A 21,311-nucleotide genomic window follows, 5' to 3' on the forward strand; every position below is an offset into this window, starting at 1 on the left:
GATTCCATTCCACTGATTCCATTCCACTGATTCCACTCCACTGATTCCATTCCACTGATTCCATTCCACTGATTCCACTCCACTGATTCCACTCCACTGATTCCATTCCACTGATTCCACTCCACTGATTCCACTCCACTGATTCCACTCCACTAATTCCACTCCACTGATTCCATTCCACTGATTCCATTCCACTGATTCCATTCCACTGATTCCATTCCACTGATTTCATTCCACTGATTCCACTCCACTGATTCCATTCCACTGATTCCACTCCACTGATTCCATTCCACTGATTCCACTCCACTGATTCCATTCCACTGATTCCATTCCACTGATTCCAGTCCACTGATTCCATTCCACTGATTCCACTCCACTGATTCCATTCCACTGATTCCACTCACTGATTCCATTCCACTGATTCCAGTCCACTGATTCCATTCCACTGATTCCACTCCACTGATTCCATTCCACTGATTCCACTCCACTGATTCCACTCCACTGATTCCATTCCACTGATTCCACTCCACTGATTCCACTCCACTGATTCCATTCCACTGATTCCATTCCACTGATTCCACTCCACTGATTCCACTCCACTGATTCCACTCCACTGATTCCATTCCACTGATTCCACTCCACTGATTCCACTCCACTGATTCCACTCCACTGATTCCATTCCACTGATTCCACTCCACTGATTCCATTCCACTGATTCCACTCCACTGATTCCATTCCACTGATTCCATTCCACTGATTCCATTCCACTGATTTCATTCCACTGATTCCACTCCACTGATTCCATTCCACTGATTCCACTCCACTGATTCCATTCCACTGATTCCACTCCACTGATTCCATTCCACTGATTCCATTCCACTGATTCCAGTCCACTGATTCCATTCCACTGATTCCATTCCACTGATTCCAGTCCACTGATTCCATTCCACTGATTCCACTCCACTGATTCCATTCCACTGATTCCACTCCACTGATTCCATTCCACTGATTCCATTCCACTGATTCCATTCCACTGATTCCACTCCACTGATTCCATTCCACTGATTCCACTCCACTGATTCCATTCCACTGATTCCATTCCACTGATTCCATTCCACTGATTCCACTCCACAAGCCTGTGCTCCCCCATCTCCAGAACCTTTAGGAAAATGTGTACGAAAGAAGGACACGACCAATGTTCCCACAAAGCTGCACGTGTGTGAGTATGTAGTAGCCCGAAGACTGCCGCTCAGTTTCCCGGGACTACCGCGCAGTAGCCCGAAGACTGCCTCACAGTTCCCTCAAGACTGCCTCACAGTTCCCTCAAGACTGCCTCACAGTTCCCTCAAGACTGCCTCACAGTTCCCTCAAGACTGCCTCTCAGTTCCCCAAGACTGCCGCTCAGTAGCCCCAAGACTGCCAGAGATCAATCCTGTAGTAGAGATCAGTCCTCTAGAGATCAGTCCTGTATTAGAGATCAGTCCTGTAGAGATCAGTCCTGTAGTAGAGATCAGTCCTGTAGTAGAGATCAGTCCTGTAGTAGAGATCAGTCCTTAGAGATCAGTCCTGTAGAGATCAGTCCTGTAGAGACCAGTCCTGTAGAGATCAGTCCTGTAGTAGAGATCAGTCCTGTAGTAGAGACCAGTCCTGTAGAGGTCAGTCCTGTAGAGGTCAGTCCTGTAGTAGAGATCAGTCCTTAGAGATCAGTCCTTAGAGATCAGTCCTGTAGTAGAGATCAGTCCTGTAGAGATCAGTCCTGTAGAGATCAGTCCTGTAGTAGAGATCAGTCCTCTAGAGATCAGTCCTGTAGTAGAGACCAGTCCTGTAGTAGAGATCAGTCCTGTAGTAGAGATCAGTCCTGTAGAGATCAGTCCTGTAGTAGAGATCAGTCCTTAGAGATCAGTCCTGTAGAGATCAGTCCTGTAGTAGAGATCAGTCCTGTAGTAGAGATCAGTCCTGTAGTAGAGATCAGTCCTGTAGAGACCAGTCCTGTAGTAGAGATCAGTCCTGTAGAGATCAGTCCTGTAGTAGAGATCAGTCCTGTAGTAGAGATCAGTCCTCTAGAGATCAGTCCTGTAGTAGAGATCAGTCCTGTAGTAGAGATCAGTCCTGTAGAGATCAGTCCTCTAGAGATCAGTCATGTAGTAGAGATCAGTCCTGTAGTAGAGATCAGTCCTGTAGAGATCAGTCCTGTATTAGAGATCAGTCCTGTAGTAGAGATCAGTCCTTAGAGATCAGTCCTGTAGAGACCAGTCCTGTAGTAGAGATATGTCCTGTAGAGATCAGTCCTGTAGAGATCAGTCCTGTAGAGATCAGTCCTGTAGAGATCAGTCCTGTAGTAGAGATCAGTCCTGTAGAGACCAGTCCTGTAGAGATCATTCCTGTAGAGATCAGTCCTTAGAGATTAGTCCTTAGAGATCAGTCCTGTAGTAGAGATCAGTCCTGTAGAGATCAGTCCTGTAGTAGAGATCAGTCCTGTAGTAGAGATCAGTCCTGTAGTAGAGATCAGTCCTGTAGAGATCAGTCCTGTAGAGATCAGTCCTGTAGAGATCAGTCCTGTAGTAGAGATCAGTCCTGTAGAGATCAGTCCTGTAGTAGAGATCAGTCCTGTAGAGATCAGTCCTGTAGAGATCAGTCCTGTAGAGACCAGTCCTGTAGTAGAGATCAGTCCTTAGTAGAGATCAGTCCTGTAAAGACCAGTCCTGTAGTAGAGATCAGTCCTGTAGAGATCAGTCCTGTAGAGACCAGTCCTGTAGTAGAGATCAGTCCTGTAGAGACCAGTCCTGTAGAGATCAGTCCTGTAGTAGAGATCAGTCCTGTAGTAGAGATCAGTCCTGTAGAGATCAGTCCTGTAGTAGAGATCAGTCCTGTAGGGATCAGTCCTGTAGTAGAGATCAGTCCTGTAGAGATCAGTCCTGTAGAGATCAGTCCTGTAGTAGAGATCAGTCCTTAGAGATCAGTCCTGTAGAGACCAGTCCTGTAGTAGAGATCAGTCCTGTAGAGATCAGTCCTGTAGAGACCAGTCCTGTAGTAGAGATCAGTCCTTAGTAGAGATCAGTCCTGTAGAGATCAGTCCTGTAGAGATCAGTCCTTAGAGATCAGTCCTGTAGTAGAGATCAGTCCTGTAGAGATCAGTCCTGTAGTAGAGATCAGTCCTGTAGAGATCAGTCCTGTAATAGAGATCAGTCCTGTAGAGATCAGTCCTGTAGAGATCAGTCCTGTAGAGATCAGTCCTGTAGTAGAGATCAGTCCTTAGAGATCAGTCCTGTAGAGATCAGTCCTGTAGTAGAGATCAGTCCTTAGTAGAGATCAGTCCTGTAAAGACCAGTCCTGTAGTAGAGATCAGTCCTGTAGAGATCAGTCCTGTAGAGACCAGTCCTGTAGTAGAGATCAGTCCTTAGTAGAGATCAGTCCTGTAAAGACCAGTCCTGTAGTAGAGATCAGTCCTGTAGAGATCAGTCCTGTAGAGACCAGTCCTGTAGTAGAGATCAGTCCTGTAGAGACCAGTCCTGTAGAGATCAGTCCTGTAGTAGAGATCAGTCCTGTAGAGATCAGTCCTGTAGTAGAGATCAGTCCTGTAGGGATCAGTCCTGTAGTAGAGATCAGTCCTGTAGAGATCAGTCCTGTAGAGATCAGTCCTGTAGTAGAGATCAGTCCTTAGAGATCAGTCCTGTAGAGACCAGTCCTGTAGTAGAGATCAGTCCTGTAGAGATCAGTCCTGTAGAGACCAGTCCTGTAGTAGAGATCAGTCCTTAGTAGAGATCAGTCCTGTAGAGATCAGTCCTGTAGAGATCAGTCCTTAGAGATCAGTCCTGTAGTAGAGATCAGTCCTGTAGAGATCAGTCCTGTAGTAGAGATCAGTCCTGTAGAGATCAGTTCTGTAATAGAGATCAGTCCTGTAGAGATCAGTCCTGTAGAGATCAGTCCTGTAGAGATCAGTCCTGTAGTAGAGATCAGTCCTTAGAGATCAGTCCTGTAGAGATCAGTCCTGTAGTAGAGATCAGTCCTTAGTAGAGATCAGTCCTGTAGAGATCAGTCCTGTAGTAGAGATCAGTCCTTAGAGATCAGTCCTGTAGAGATCAGTCCTGTAGTAGAGATCAGTCCTTAGTAGAGATCAGTCCTGTAGAGATCAGTCCTGTAGTAGAGATCAGTCCTGTAGAGATCAGTCCTGTAGTAGAGATCAGTCCTGTAGTAGAGATCAGTCCTGTAGAGATCAGTCCTGTAGTAGAGATCAGTCCTGTAGAGATCAGTACTGTAGAGATCAGTACTGTAGTAGAGATCAGTCCTGTAGAGATCAGTCCTGTAGAGATCAGTCCTGTAGAGATTAGTCCTGTAGTAGAGATCAGTCCTGTAGAGATCAGTCCTGTAGAGATCAGTCCTGTAGTAGAGATCAGTCCTGTAGTAGAGATCAGTCCTGCAGAGATCAGTCCTGTAGTAGAGATCAGTCCTGTAGAGATCAGTCCTGTAGAGATCAGTCCTGTAGTAGAGATCAGTCCTGTAGAGATTAGTCCTGTAGTAGAGATCAGTCCTGTAGAGATTAGTCCTGTAGTAGAGATCAGTCCTGTAGTAGAGATCAGTCCTGTAGAGATCAGTCCTGTAGTAGAGATCAGTCCTGTAGAGATCAGTCCTGTAGTAGAGATCAGTCCTGTAGAGATCAGTCCTGTAGAGATCAGTCCTGTAGAGATCAGTCCTGTAGTTCTCTCTGTCGTCTTTTCTGCTCACGAACTAACAGGATTACTTAGCTCAATGGCATAGTCGCTACACAGGTAATGGAGATTCTGTGAACAGCTGACCTGGACACAGCAAAACAGATTAACAGCCATGGAGATGGTGGGATGTCCTTATATGGACATCATACATCACAGCAATGTTCCCTCTAAAACTGGTCACATGACCATGTGACCTCCCCTCAGACTTCTCCTCAGAGGAAATATGAGCCTGGGCAGAGGAAGCAGGAGATTGAACTTCACTCAACTTTTCTCCAGTTTTCCCCTTTAGTTTAACACTGTCAACATTTGTCTCTACTGTGGACTTGTGATCAAATCAATTCAATATTAGCGTCTTTCAATCTAATATACTGAAACAAATCAGGAGCGGCGCTCCTAGTGGCCGGGGGACTTTAATGCAGGCGAACTGAAATCAGTTTCAACAAATTTCTACCAGCATGTCACCTGTGAAACCTCTAGACTAAAGAAAAACTCTAGACTACCTTTACTCCACACACAGAGACGCGCACAAAGCTCTCCCTCGTCCTCCATTTGGAAAATCTGACCATCATTCTATCCTCCTGATTCCTGCTTACAAGCAAAAACTAAAGCAGGAAGTACCAGTGACTCGCTCAATACGGAAGTGGTCAGATGAAGTGGGATGCTACGCTACATGATTGTTTTGCTATCCCAGACTGGAATATGTTCCGGGATTCATCCAATGGCATTGAGGAGTAAACCACCTCTGTCACTGGCTTCATCCGCCTTGAGCTAAAGGCTAGAGCTGCCGCTTTCTAGGAGAGGGTACGCTTGTAAGAAATCCAGCTATGCCTTCAGACGAAACATCAAACAGTCAAAGCGTCAATACAGGACTAAGATTGGATCCTACTACATCGGCTCTGACGCTCGACGGATGTGGCAGGGCTTGAATATTATTACGGACTACAAAGGGAAACCCAGCCATGAGCTGCCCAGTGACGCGAGCCTACCAGACGAGCTACATGTTTTTATGCTCGCTTTGAGGCAAGCAACACTGAAGCATGCAGAGAGCACCAGCTGTTCCGGACGACTGTGTGATCACACTCTCTGTAGTCGATGTGAGAAAGACCTTTAAACAGGTCAACATTCACAAAGCCGTGGGGCCAGACGGATTACAGTCAGACGGATTGTACTAAAAGACCAACTGGCAAGTGTCTTCACTGACCGGTTCAACCTCTCCCTGACCCAGTCTGTAATAGCAACATGTTTCAAACAGACCACCATAGTCCCTGTGCCAAAGAAAGCGAAGGTAACCTGCCTAAATTATTGCCGCCCCGTAGCACTCACGTCAGTAGCCATGAAATGATTTGAAAGGCTGGTCATGACTCATATCAACAGCATCTATATAGGGAATAGGGCTCTGGTCAACAGTAGTGTTCTATATAGGGAATAGGGCTCTGGTCAACAGTAGTGTTCTATATAGGGAATAGGGCTCTGGTCAACAGTAGTGTTCTATATAGGAATAGGGCTCTGGTCAACAGTAGTGTTCTATATAGGGAATAGGGCTCTGGTCAACAGTAGTGTTCTATATAGGGAATAGGGCTCTGGTCAACAGTAGTGTTCTATATAGAGAATAGGGCTTTGGTCAACAGTAGTGTACAATATAGGGAATAGGGCTGTAGTATAGAGTAGTGCACTATATAGGGAATAGGGCTGTAGTGTAAAGTAGTGTTCTATATAGGGAATAGGGCTGTAGTATAAAGTAGTGCACTATATAGGGAATAGGGCTCTGGTCAACAGTAGTGCACTATATAGGGAATAGGGCTGTAGTACAAAGTAGTGTTCTATATAGGGAATAAGGCTGTAGTATAGAGTAGTGCACTATATAGGGAATAGGGCTGTAGTATAAAGTAGTGCACTATATAGGGAATAGGGCTGTAGTATAAAGTAGTGCACTATATAGGGAATAGGGCTGTAGTATAAGGTAGTGTTCTATAGGGAATAGGGAATAGGGCTTCTATATAGGGAATCAACAGTAGTGTTCTATATAGGGAATAGGACTCTGGTCAACAGTAGTGTTCTATATAGGAATAGGGCTCTGGTCAACAGTAGTGTTCTATATAGGAATAGGGCTCTGGTCAACAGTAGTGTTCTATATAGGGAATAGGACTCTGGTCAACAGTAGTGTTCTATATAGGGAATAGGGCTGTAGTATACAGTAGTGCATTATATAGGGAATAGGGCTGTAGTATAAAGTAGTGCACTATATAGGAATAGGGCTGTAGTATAGAGTAGTGCTCTATATAGGGATTAGGGCTGTAGTATAGAGTAGTGTACTATATAGGGATTAGGGCTGTAGTATAAAGTAGTGCACTATATAGGGAATAGGGCTGTAGTATAAAGTAGTGCACTATAAAAGGAATAGGGCTGTAGTATACAGTAGTGCACTATATAGGGAATAGGGCTGTAGTATAAAGTAGTGCACTATAAAAGGAATAGGGCTGTAGTATACAGTAGTGCACTATATAGGGAATAGGGCTGTAGTATAAAGTAGTGCACTACATAGGGAATAGGGCTGTAGTATAACGTAGTGCACTATATAGGGAATAGGGCTGTAGTATAGAGTAGTGCACTATATAGGGAATAGGGCTGTAGTATAGAGTAGTGTACTATATAGGGAGTAGGGCTGTAGTATAAAGTAGTGCATTATATAGGGAATAGGGCTGTAGTATAGAGTAGTGCTCTATATAGGGAATAGGGCTGTAGTATAGAGTAGTGTACTATATAGGAATAGGGCTGTAGTATAAAGTAGTGTACTATATACGGAATAGGGATGTAGTATAAAGTAGTGCACTATATAGGGAAGTAGGGCTGTAGTATAAAGTAGTGCATTATATAGGGAATAGGGCTGTAGTATAGAGTAGTGCTCTATATAGGGATTAGGGCTGTAGTATAGAGTAGTGTACTATATAGGGAATAGGGCTGTAGTATAAAGTAGTGTACTATATAGGGAATAGGGCTGTAGTATAAAGTAGTGCACTATATAGGGAATAGGGCTGTAGTATAGAGTAGTGTACTATATAGGGAATAGGGCTGTAGTATAAAGTAGTGCACTATATAGGGAGTAGGGCTGTAGTATAAAGTAGTGCACTATATAGGGAATAGGGCTGTAGTATAAAGTAGTGTACTATATACGAATAGGGCTGTAGTATACAGTAGTGCACTATATAGGGAATAGGGCTGTAGTATAAAGTAGTGCACTATATAGGGAATAGGGCTGTAGTATAAAGTAGTGTACTATATACGGAATAGGGATGTAGTATAAAGTAGTGCACTATATAGGAATAGGGCTGTAGTATAGAGTAGTGTACTATATAGGGAATAGGGCTGTAGTATAAAGTAGTGCACTATATAGGGAATAGGGCTGTAGTATAAAGTAGTGCACTATATAGGAGTAGGGCTGTAGTATAAAGTAGTGTACTATATAGGGAATAGGGCTGTAGTATAAAGTAGTGCACTATATAGGAGTAGGGCTGTAGTATAAAGTAGTGTACTATATAGGGAATAGGGCTGTAGTATAAAGTAGTGCACTATATAGAGCACCACCACAGCACCACAGCACCACAGCACCTAAACACTGTCATGTCAAGCTCTCATTGTGGAGACACTCAGAGAAGGACATGTCTTGAAAATATCAGCGTCTATGAGAATGTGTGTGTGTGTGTGTGTGTGTGTGTGTGTGTGTGTGTGTGTGTGTGTGTGTGTGTGTGTGTGTGTGTGTGTGTGTGTGTGTGTGTGTGCGTGTCTGTATGTGTGTGTGTGTGTGTGTGTGTGTGTGTGCGTGCGTGCGTGTGTGTGTGTATATAGGTAGCTAGTGAAGTTCTTTATTACCATGTAGGTTACATTTAAATAATGTTTTGTTAATATACACACATCAGAGAGTGGTAACTATGCCATAGAGGTAAGGAATGAGAAGTAGAATGTAATTTGTGGGGGGTCGTCACGTCATCTACTAAGACAGTCGTTGGGTCTGAGATGGATGGAGAGATGGATGGAGAGATGGATGGAGGATGGATGGAGAGATGGATGGATGGATGGATGGAGAGATGGATGGAGAGGTGGATGGAGAGATGGATGGAGAGGTGGATGGAGAGATAGATGGATGGATGGAGAGATGGATGGATGGAGAGATGGATGGAGAGATGGATGGAGAGATGGATGGAGAGGTGGATGGAGAGATGGATGGAGAGATGGATGGAGAGATGGATGGAGAGATGGATGGAAGGAGAGATGGATGGAGAGATGGATGGAGAGATGGATGGAGGGATGGATGGAGGGATGGATGGAGAGATGGATGGAGGGATGGATGGAGAGATGGATGGAGAGATGGATGGATGGAGAGATGGATGGATGGAGAGATGGATGGAGAGATGGATGGAGAGATGGATGGATGGATGGAGAGATGGATGGAGAGATGGATGGATGGATGGATGGAGAGATGGATGAAGAGATGGATGGAGAGATGGATGGAGAGATGGATGGATGGATGGAGAGATGGATGGAGAGATGGATGGAGAGATGGATGGAGAGATGGATGGATGGATGGATGGATGGATGGATGGATGGATGGATGGATGGATGGATGGATGGATGGAGAGATGGATGGAGAGATGGAGAGATGGATGGAGAGATGGAGAGATGGATGGATGGAGAGATGGATGGATGGAGAGATGGATGGATGGAGAGATGGATGGAGAGATGGATGGAGAGATGGATGGAGAGGTGGATGGAGAGATGGATGGAGAGATGGATGGAGAGATGGATGGAGAGATGGATGGAGAGATGGATGGATGGAGAGATGGATGGAGAGATGGATGGAGGGATGGATGGAGGGATGGATGGAGAGATGGATGGAGAGATGGATGGATGGAGAGATGGATGGAGAGATGGATGGATGGATGGATGGATGGATGGAGAGATGGATGGAGAGATGGATGGATGGATGGATGGAGAGATGGATGGAGAGGTGGATGGAGAGATGGATGGAGAGATGGATGGAGAGATGGATGGAGAGGTGGATGGAGAGATGGATGGAGAGATGGATGGATGGAGAGATGGATGGAGAGATGGATGGATGGATGGATGGATGGATGGATGGATGGATGGATGGATGGATGGATGGATGGATGGATGGATGGATGGATGGAGAGATGGATGGAGAGATGGAGAGATGGATGGAGAGATGGAGAGATGGATGGATGGAGAGATGGATGGAGAGATGGAGAGATGGATGGATGGAGAGATGGATGGAGAGATGGATGGATGGAGAGATGGATGGAGAGATTTATGAGAGATGGATGGAGAGATGGATGGAGAGATGGATGGAGAGATGGATGGATGGAGAGATGGATGGAGAGATGGATGGAGAGATGGATGGAGAGATGGATGGAGAGATGGATGGAGAGATGGATGGATGCCAAAGCACCAGGAGAGAAGCAGATAAGTACGTCCTTCTTAACATAACAAGCCACGAATTAGCATTTTAACCATATGGTGAGAAGATGTTGTAATTGACATATTAATTTATTTCACTTCAGGGCGATCCCATCCATCCCATCTCTCTCTATCATTGTGTTTGTGCAGCTGAGATTGTGGGTTTCTTCGACCAATTCCCTCCCAGGTAGGGAGCGACTCTCGTCAGGTAGGGAGCGACTCTCCTCAGGTAGGAGCGACTCTCAGTCAGGTAGGGAGCGACTCTCTCAGTAGTCTACTGTTGAGATATCAGACTGGATGTACTGTAGTCTACTGTTGATATATCAGACTGGATGTTCAGTAGTCTACTGTAGAGATATCAGACTGGATGTACTGTAGAGATATCAGACTGGATGTACTGTAGTCTACTGTAGAGATATCAGACTGCATGTACTGTAGTCTACTGTAGAGATATCTGACTGCATGTACTGTAGTCTACTGTAGAGATATCAGACTGTAATGTGTTCTAGCTTAGTGCAACGCTGCCTGGCTAACTGCTGTATGTAATAACAGGTTGTATAATGGGGGGAACACAGAGTCTGCTTCCCAAATAACACGCTATTCTCTACATAGCACACTACTGTTCACCAGAGCATTATGGGCCCTGGTTCAAAAACAGTGACACTATGTAGGGAACAGGAAGCCATTAGGGACACAGCCCAGCAGCACTCTGGCCTTCTGTCCTCCTTTCCTAATGCTGACGTTGAATCCATTAGTGAATATCACGAAGCTTCAACCTTATAATAATATTATTCATAATAATCACATGAAATGTCCATCAATTAGGAGGATCCCTTTCATGACAACAAAACCTGCTTACGATGTCTACTGTGTATTTTGTAGGACAGACAAATTAAGAGAGGTTCTCAAGGAGCAAGCCAGGCCTAATTCAGAGAGAGGTTCTCAAGGAGTCAGCCTGGCCTAATTCAGAGGGAGGTTCTCAAGGAGACAGCCTGGCCTAATTCAGAGAGAGGTTCTCAAGGAGGCAGCCTGGCCTAATTCAGAGAGAGGTTCTCAAGGAGACAGCCTGGCCTAATTCAGAAAGAGGTTCTCAAGGAGGCAGCCTGGCCTAATTCAGAGAGAGGTTCTCAAGGAGACAGCCAGGCCTAATTCAGAGAGAGGTTCTCAAGGAGACAGCCTGGCCTAATTCAGAAAGAGGTTCTCAAGGAGGCAGCCTGGCCTAATTCAGAGAGAGGTTCTCAAGGAGGCAGCCTGGCCTAATTCAGAGAGAGGTTCTGAAGGACCCTGTTTGCATCCCAAATGGCACCCTATTCCCTATAAAGTAGACTGCTTTGGACAACAGCCCTACAGTCCCAGTCAGGATTAGATAGAACACTAGCCTGTAGAAAACAACCTGTGGTTACCTAGGTTACCCCATTGGCTCACAGCAACAACAAAAAAACATAACCCTTTTTCAAACGCAATTTTCTTGTTGTCTGATTGTTTTAGTCAATTACAAAACTACATTTTTAGAAAAGTACAACAGGAGATAAGGTAACTTTTCAACATGGCCTGCTCTGGCATTCACAATACTTAGAAAAAAATACAATTGGAAAGACTTCCTTTCACGACGATGCTAGCAGCCACGTGGGTGAGTGAGAGCTCGAGCTTCTCACCGGAACATTTAGCTAACCAATGTCACGACAATGCTAGCAGCCACGTGAGTGAGTGAGAGCTAGCTAGCTACCGACCGGAACATTTAGCTAACCAATGTCACACGATGCTAGCAGCCACGTGAGTGAGTGAGAGCTGCTAGCTAACGAACGGAACATTTAGCTAACCAATGTCACGACGATGCTAGCAGCCACGTGAGTGAGTGAGAGCAGCTAGCTACCGACCGGAACATTTAGCTAACCAATGTCACGACGATGCTAGCAGCCACGTGAGTGAGTGAGAACTAGCTAGCTACCACCGGAACATTTAGCTAACCAATGTCACGACGATGCTAGCAGCCACGTGAGTGAGTGAGAACTAGCTAGCTACCGACCGGAACATTTAGCTAACCAATGTCACGACGATGCTAGCAGCCACGTGAGTGAGTGAGAACTAGCTAGCTACCGACTGGAACATTTAGCTAACCAATGTCACGACGATGCTAGCAGCCACGTGAGTGAGTGAGAACTAGCTAGCTACCGACCGGAAAATTTAGCTAACCAATGTCACGACGATGCTAGCAGCCACGTGAGTGAGTGAGAACTAGCTAGCTACCGACCGGAACATTTAGCTAACCAATGTCACGACAATGCTAGCAGCCACGTGAGTGAGTGAGAGCTAGCTAGCTACCGACCGGAACATTTAGCTAACCAATGTCACGACGATGCTAGCAGCCACGTGAGTGAGTGAGAGCTAGCTAGCTACCGACCGGAACATTTAGCTAACCAATGTCACGACGATGCTAGCAGCCACGTGAGTGAGTGAGAGCTAGCTAGCTACCGACCGGAACATTTAGCTAACCAATGTCACGACGATGCTAGCAGCCACGTGAGTGAGTGAGAACTAGCTAGCTACCGACCGGAACATTTAGCTAACCAATGTCACGACGATGCTAGCAGCCACGTGAGTGAGTGAGAACTAGCTAGCTACCGACCGGAACATTTAGCTAACCAATGTCACGACGATGCTAGCAGCCACGTGAGTGAGTGAGAACTAGCTAGCTACCGACTGGAACATTTAGCTAACCAATGTCACGACGATGCTAGCAGCCACGTGAGTGAGTGAGAACTAGCTAGCTACCGACCGGAAAATTTAGCTAACCAATGTCACGACGATGCTAGCAGCCACGTGAGTGAGTGAGAGCTAGCTAGCTACCGACCGGAACATTTAGCTAACCAACAGGGCTCTTCTGCTGGCTCCATTTCCCTACTCTCCTACCCCGACTAGCCTGAAGCTTCAGGGCTCTCTCCTACCCCGACTAGCCTGAAGCCACAGGGCTCTCTCCTACCCCGACTAGCCTGAAGCCACAGGGCTCTTCTGCAGGCTCCATTTCCCTACTCTCCTACCCCCGACTAGCCTGAAGCCACAGGGCTCTTCTACAGGCTCCATTTCCCTACTCTCCTACCCCGACTAGCCTGAAGCCACAGGGCTCTCTCCTACCCCGACTAGCCTGAAGCCACAGGGCTCTTCTGCAGGCTCCATTTCCCTACTCTCCTACCCCGACTGCCTGAAGCCACAGGGCTCTCTCCTACCCCGACTAGCCTGAACCCACAGGGCTCTCTCCTACCCCGACTAGCCTGAAGCCACAGGGCTCTTCTGCAGGCTCCATTTCCCTACTCTCCTACCCCGACTTGCCTGAAGCCACAGGGCTCTTCTGCAGGCTCCATTTCCCTACCCCCTACCCCGAATAGCCTGAAGCCACAGGGCTCTTCTGCAGCTCCATTTCCCTATCTCCTACCCCGAATATGCTGAAGCCACAGGGCTCTTCTGCAGGCTCCATTTCCCCACACTCCTACCCCGACTAGCTTGAAGCCACAGGGCTCTTCTGCAGGCTCCATTTCCTTACTCTCCTACCCCGAATAGCCTGAAGCCACAGGGCTCTTCTGCAGGCTCCATTTCCCTACGCTCCTACCCCGACTAGCCTGAAGCCACAGGGCTCTTCTGCAGGCTCCATTTCCTTACTCTCCTACCCCGAATAGCCTGAAGCCACAGGGCTCTTCTGCAGGCTCCATTTCCCTATGCTCCTACCCCGAATATGCTGAAGCCACAGGGCTCTTCTGAGTGAGAACTAGCTAGGCTCCATTTCCCTACTCTCCTACCCCGACTAGCCTGAAGCCACAGGGCTCTTCTGCAGGCTCCATTTCCCTACTCTCCCACCCCGACTAGCCTGAAGCCTCAGGGCTCTCTCCTACCCCGACTAGCCTGAAGCCACAGGGCTCTTCTGCAGGCTCCATTTCCCTACCATCCTACCCCAGACTACCCTGAAGCCACAGGGCTCTTCTGCAGGCTCCATTTCCCTACCTCCTACCCCGACTAGCCTGAAGCCACAGGGCTCTTCTGCAGGCTCCATTTCCCTACTCTCCTACCCCGACTAGCCTGAAGCCACAGGGCTCTTCTGCAGGCTCCATTTCCCTACTCTCCTACCCCGACTAGCCTGAAGCCTCAGGGCTCTCTCCTACCCCGACTAGCCTGAAGCCACAGGGCCCTTCTGCAGGCTCCATTTCCCTACCCTCCTACCCCCGACTACCTTGAAGCCACAGGGCTCTTCTGCAGGCTCCATTTCCCTACTCTCCTACCCCGACTAGCCTGAAGCCACAGGGCTCTTCTGCAGGCTCCATTTCCCTACCCTCCTACCCCCGACTACCCTGAAGCCACAGGGCTCTTCTGCAGGCTCCATTTCCCTACTCTCCTACCCCGACTAGCCTGAAGCCTCAGGGCTCTCTCCTACCCCGACTAGCCTGAAGCCACAGGGCTCTTCTACAGGCTCCATTTCCCTACTCTCCTAACCCGAATAGCCTGAAGCCACAGGGCTCTTCTGCAGGCTCCATTTCCCTACTCTCCTAACCCGAATAGCCTGAAGCCACAGGGCTCTTCTACAGGCTCCATTTCCCTACTCTCCTAACCCGAATAGCCTGAAGCCACAGGGCTCTTCTGCAGGCTCCATTTCCCTACTCTCCTACCCCGACTAGCCTGAAGCCACAGGGCTCTTCTGCAGGCTCCATTTCCCTACTCTCCTACCCCCGACTAGCCTGAAGCCACAGGGCTCTTCTGCAGGCTCCATTTCCCTACATGGGAGCGTTGTGATCTGTAGGTCAGGGTTTCTGTTTTACCTGCTTATATTCAACATTCAACAACACAACCATTTCTTTCCTGTTTGTTTTTGATATTTCTGGTTAACCCCCGCCCCCCCCCAAAAAAATAAAAAATCTACGATGAAGTTGCCTGTTTTCAACATGCCGGTGAATGGGAAAGAATGTTTGTTTTCCCCCAATTGGTGGGCGGGGTGGAGGGGAAGTCCTTACTGTCATGTGAATATGGAGTATGAGCCCCAGGTGTAAAGTAGTACACACAGGGTGGGTCGGATGGGGCTCAGGGGCCGTTCATGGCTTTAATACAACAGCATCTCATGACAGATTTACTGGGTTGTTGGGATTACCTACTGTACTGGGAGAGGGAGACATCAGGCCTGTGACATGAGGGAGGGAGGGAGGGAGGGAGACCAGGCCTGTGACATTAGGGAGGGAGGGAGGGAGGGAGGGAGTCACCAGGCCTGTGACATTGTGTAGGGAGAGAGAGAGAGAGAGAGAGAGACCAGAAATGTGGCATTTGGGAGGTAGAGAGAGAGAGAGAGAGAGACCAGAACTGTGGCATTAGGGCGAGAGAGCGGGAGAGAGAGAGAGACAGAGAGAGGGAGACATAAAATTCAACATACCAATTAGGATCTGGCTAAAAATATGTGAATCAGTTATGGTTGCGAGGTCTGGGGTCCGCTCACCAACCAAGAATTCACAAAATCGTACAAACACCAAATTGAGACTCTGCATGCAGAATTCTGCCAAAATATCCTCTGTGTACAACGTAGAACACCAAATAATGCAGAGCAGAATTAGGCCAATACCCACTAATTATCAAAATCCAGAAAAGAAATCCAGAAAAGAGATTCCCAAACCTTCCATAACAAAGCCATCACCTACAGAGAGATGAACCTGGAGAAGAGTCCCCTAAGCAACCTGGTCCTGGGGCTCTGTTCACAAGCACAAACAGACCCCACAGAGCCCCAGAACAGCAACACAATTAGACCCAACCAAATCATGAGAAAACAAAAAAGATAATTACTTGACACATTGGAAAGAATTAACAAAAATCTGAGCAAACTAGAATGCTATTTGGCCCTAAACAGAGAGTACACAGTGGCAGAATACCTGACCACTGTGACTGACCCAAACTTAAGGAAAGCTTTGACTATGTACAGACTCAGTGAGCATAGCCTTGCTATTGAGAAAGGCCGCCTTGGGCAGACATGGCTCTCAAGAGAAGACAGGCTATATGCTCACTGCCCACAAAATGAGGTGGAAACTGAAATGCACTTCCTAACCTCCTGCCCAATGTATGACCATATTAGAGAGACATATTTCCCTCAGATTACACAGATCCACAAAGAATTCGAAAACAAATCCAATTGTGATGAACTCCCATATCTACTGGGTGAAATTCCACAGTGTGCCATCACAGCAGCAAAGATGTTGTGACCTGTTGCCACGAGAAAAGGGCAACCAGTGAAGAACAAACACCTCTGTAAACATATATATATATATATATATATATATATATATATATATATAGAGAGAGAGAGAGAGAGAGAGAGACTAGGCCTGTGACATTGGGGAGGGAGCAGGACACCAGATGGGGAGGAAGAGAAGGAGAAGGGGAGAGAGAGAGAGAGAGAGACTGAGAAAGAGCGGGAGAGAGATAGGGAGGGATAGAGAACAGGATAATATTAGCCTTCCCAGAGACAAGAGAGGAAAATTAGCTGGGTACATCTGGCACAATTATACCTCATTATTGTCTTAGTTGTCTATTATTACTGTCCCTGTTAAATGAAGGAGATTAACACTGAGGATACCAGACATTATTAATGTTAAATGAAGGAGATCAACACTGAGGACACCAGACATTATTACTGTTAAATGAAGGAGATCAACACTGGGGATACCAGACATTATTACTGTCCCTGTTAAATGAAGGAGATCAACACTGAGGATACCAGACATTATTTATGTTAAATGAAGGAGATTAACACTGAGGATACCAGACATTATTACTGTTAAATGAAGGAGATCAACACTGAGGACACCAGACATTATTACTGTTAAATGAAGGAGATCAACACTGGGGACACCAGACATTATTACTGTTAAATGAAGGAGATCAACACTGAGGACACCAGACATTATTACTGTTAAATGAAGGAGATCAACACTGAGGATACCAGACATTATTACTGTTAAATGAAGGAGATCAACACTGAGGATACCAGACATTATTACTGTTAAATGAAGGAGATCAACACTGAGGACACCAGACATTATTACATTAAATTCAACTGTTTATTACTGTTAAATGAAGGAGATCAACACTGAGGATACCAGACATTATTACTGTTAAATGAAGGAGATCAACACTGAGGATACCAGACATTATTACTGTTAAATGAAGGAGATCAACACTGAGGATACCAGACATTATTACTGTCCCTAAATGAAGGAGATCAACACTGAGGATACCAGACATTATTACTGTTAAATGAAGGAGATCAACACTGAGGACACCAGACATTATTACTGTTAAATGAAGGAGATCAACACTGAGGACACCAGACATTATTACTGTTAAATGAAGGAGATCAACACTGAGGATACCAGACATTATTACAGTCCCTGTTAAATGAAGGAGATCAACACTGAGGACACCAGACATTATTACTGTTAAATGAAGGAGATTAACACTGGGGATACCAGACATTATTACTGTTAAATGAAGGAGATCAACACTGAGGACACCAGACATTATTACTGTTAAATGAAGGAGATCAACACTGAGGACACCAGACATTATTACTGTTAAATGAAGGAGATTAACACTGAGGACACCAGACATTATTACTGTTAAATGAAGGAGATCAACACTGAGGATACCAGACATTATTACTGTTAAATGAAGGAGATCAACACTGGGGACACCAGACATTATTACTGTTAAATGAAGGAGATCAACACTGAGGATACCAGACATTATTACTGTTAAATGAAGGAGATCAACACTGAGGACACCAGACATTATTACTGTCCCTGTTAAATGAAGGAGATCAACACTGAGGACACCAGACATTATTACTGTTAAATGAAGGAGATCAACACTGAGGACACCAGAGATTATTACTGTTAAATGAAGGAGATCAACACTGAGGATACCAGACATTATTACTGTTAAATGAAGGAGATCAACACTGAGGATACCAGACATTATTACTGTTAAATGAAGGAGATCAACACTGAGGATACCAGACATTATTACTGTTAAATGAAGGAGATCAACACTGAGGACACCAGACATTATTACTGTTAAATGAAGGAGATCAACACTGAGGACACCAGACATTATTAATGTTAAATGAAGGAGATAAACACTAAAAATGAAGGAGATCAACACTGAGGATACCAGACATTATTACTACTGTTAAATGAAGGAGATCAACACTGAGGATACCAGACATTATTACTGTTAAATGAAGGAGATAAACACTGAGGATACCAGACATTATTACTGTTAAATGAAGGAGATCAACACTGAGGACACCAGACATTATTACTGTCCCTGTTAAATGAAGGAGATAAACACTGAGGATACCAGACATTATTACTGTTAAATGAAGGAGATCAACACTGAGGATACCAGACATTATTACTGTTAAATGAAGGAGATCAACACTGAGGATACCAGACATTATTACTGTTAAATGAAGGAGATCAACACTGAGGATACCAGACATTATTACTGTTAAATGAAGGAGATCAACACTGAGGACACCAGACATTATTACTGTTAAATGAAGGAGATCAACACTGAGGATACCAGACATTATTACTGTTAAATGAAGGAGATCAACACTGAGGACACCAGACATTATTACTGTTAAATGAAGGAGATCAACACTGAGGATACCAGACATTATTACTGTCCCTGTTAAATGAAGGAGATCAACACTGAGGATACCAGACATTATTACTGTTAAATGAAGGAGATAAACACTGAGGATACCAGACATTATTACTGTTAAATGAAGGAGATCAACACTGAGGACACCAGACATTATTACTGTCCCTGTTAAATGAAGGAGATAAACACTGAGGATACCAGACATTATTACTGTTAAATGAAGGAGATCAACACTGAGGATACCAGACATTATTACTGTTAAATGAAGGAGATCAACACTGAGGATACCAGACATTATTACAGTCCCTGTTAAATGAAGGAGATCAACACTGAGGACACCAGACATTATTACTGTTAAATGAAGGAGATCAACACTGAGGACACCAGACATTATTACTGTTAAATGAAGGAGATCAACACTGAGGATACCAGACATTATTACTGTTAAATGAAGGAGATCAACACTGAGGACACCAGACATTATTACTGTTAAATGAAGGAGATCAACACTGAGGACACCAGACATTATTACTGTCCCTGTTAAATGAAGGAGATCAACACTGAGGACACCAGACATTATTACTGTTAAATGAAGGAGATCAACACTGAGGACACCAGACATTATTACTGTCCCTGTTAAATGAAGGAGATCAACACTGAGGATACCAAATTATTACTGTTAAATGAAGGAGATCAACACTGAGGATACCAGACATTATTACTGTTAAATGAAGGAGATCAACACTGAGGATACCAGACATTATTACTGTTAAATGAAGGAGATCAACACTGAGGATACCAGACATTATTACTGTTAAATGAAGGAGATCAACACTGAGGACACCAGACATTATTACTGTTAAATGAAGGAGATCAACACTGAGGATACCAGACATTATTACTGTTAAATGAAGGAGATCAACACTGAGGACACCAGACATTATTACTGTCCCTAAATGAAGGAGATCAACACTGAGGATACCAGACATTATTACTGTTAAATGAAGGAGATCAACACTGAGGATACCAGACATTATTACTGTTAAATGAAGGAGATAAACACTGAGGATACCAGACATTATTACTGTTAAATGAAGGAGATCAACACTGAGGACACCAGACATTATTACTGTCCCTAAATGAAGGAGATCAACACTGAGGATACCAGACATTATTACTGTTAAATGAAGGAGATCAACACTGAGGACACCAGACATTATTACTGTTAAATGAAGGAGATCAACACTGAGGATACCAGACATTATTACTGTCCCTGTTAAATGAAGGAGATCAACACTGAGGACACCAGACATTATTACTGTTAAATGAAGGAGATTAACACTGAGGACACCAGACATTATTACTGTTAAATGAAGGAGATCAACACTGAGGATACCAGACATTATTACTGTTAAATGAAGGAGATCAACACTGAGGACACCAGACATTATTACTATTAAATGAAGGAGATCAACACTGAGGACACCAGACATTATTACTGTTAAATGAAGGAGATCAACACTGAGGACACCAGACATTATTACTGTTAAATGAAGGAGATCAACACTGAGGACACCAGACATTATTACTGTCCCTGTTAAATGAAGGAGATCAACACTGAGGATACCAGACATTATTACTGTTAAATGAAGGAGATCAACACTGAGGATACCAGACATTATTACTGTTAAATGAAGGAGATCAACACTGAGGATACCAGACATTATTACTGTTAAATGAAGGAGATCAACACTGAGGACACCAGACATTATTACTGTTAAATGAAGGAGATCAACACTGAGGATACCAGACATTATTACTGTTAAATGAAGGAGATCAACACTGAGGATACCAGACATTATTACTGTTAAATGAAGGAGATCAACACTGAGGACACCAGACATTATTACTGTTAAATGAAGGAGATCAACACTGAGGATACCAGACATTATTACTGTTAAATGAAGGAGATCAACACTGAGGACACCAGACATTATTACTGTTAAATGAAGGAGATCAACACTGAGGACACCAGACATTATTACTGTTAAATGAAGGAGATCAACACTGAGGACACCAGACATTATTACTGTTAAATGAAGGAGATCAACACTGAGGACACCAGACATTATTACTGTTAAATGAAGGAGATCAACACTGAGGACACCAGACATTATTACTGTTAAATGAAGGAGATCAACACTGAGGACACCAGACATTATTACTGTTAAATGAAGGAGATCAACACTGAGGACACCAGACATTATTACTGTCCCTAAATGAAGGAGATCAACACTGAGGACACAGACATTATTACTGTTAAATGAAGGAGATCAACACTGGGGATACCAGACATTATTACTGTTAAATGAAGGAGATCAACACTGAGGACACCAGACATTATTACTGTTAAATGAAGGAGATCAACACTGAGGATACCAGACA

Source organism: Oncorhynchus nerka, linkage group LG10, assembly GCF_034236695.1.
Source record: "Oncorhynchus nerka isolate Pitt River linkage group LG10, Oner_Uvic_2.0, whole genome shotgun sequence".
NCBI lineage: Eukaryota > Metazoa > Chordata > Actinopteri > Salmoniformes > Salmonidae > Oncorhynchus > Oncorhynchus nerka.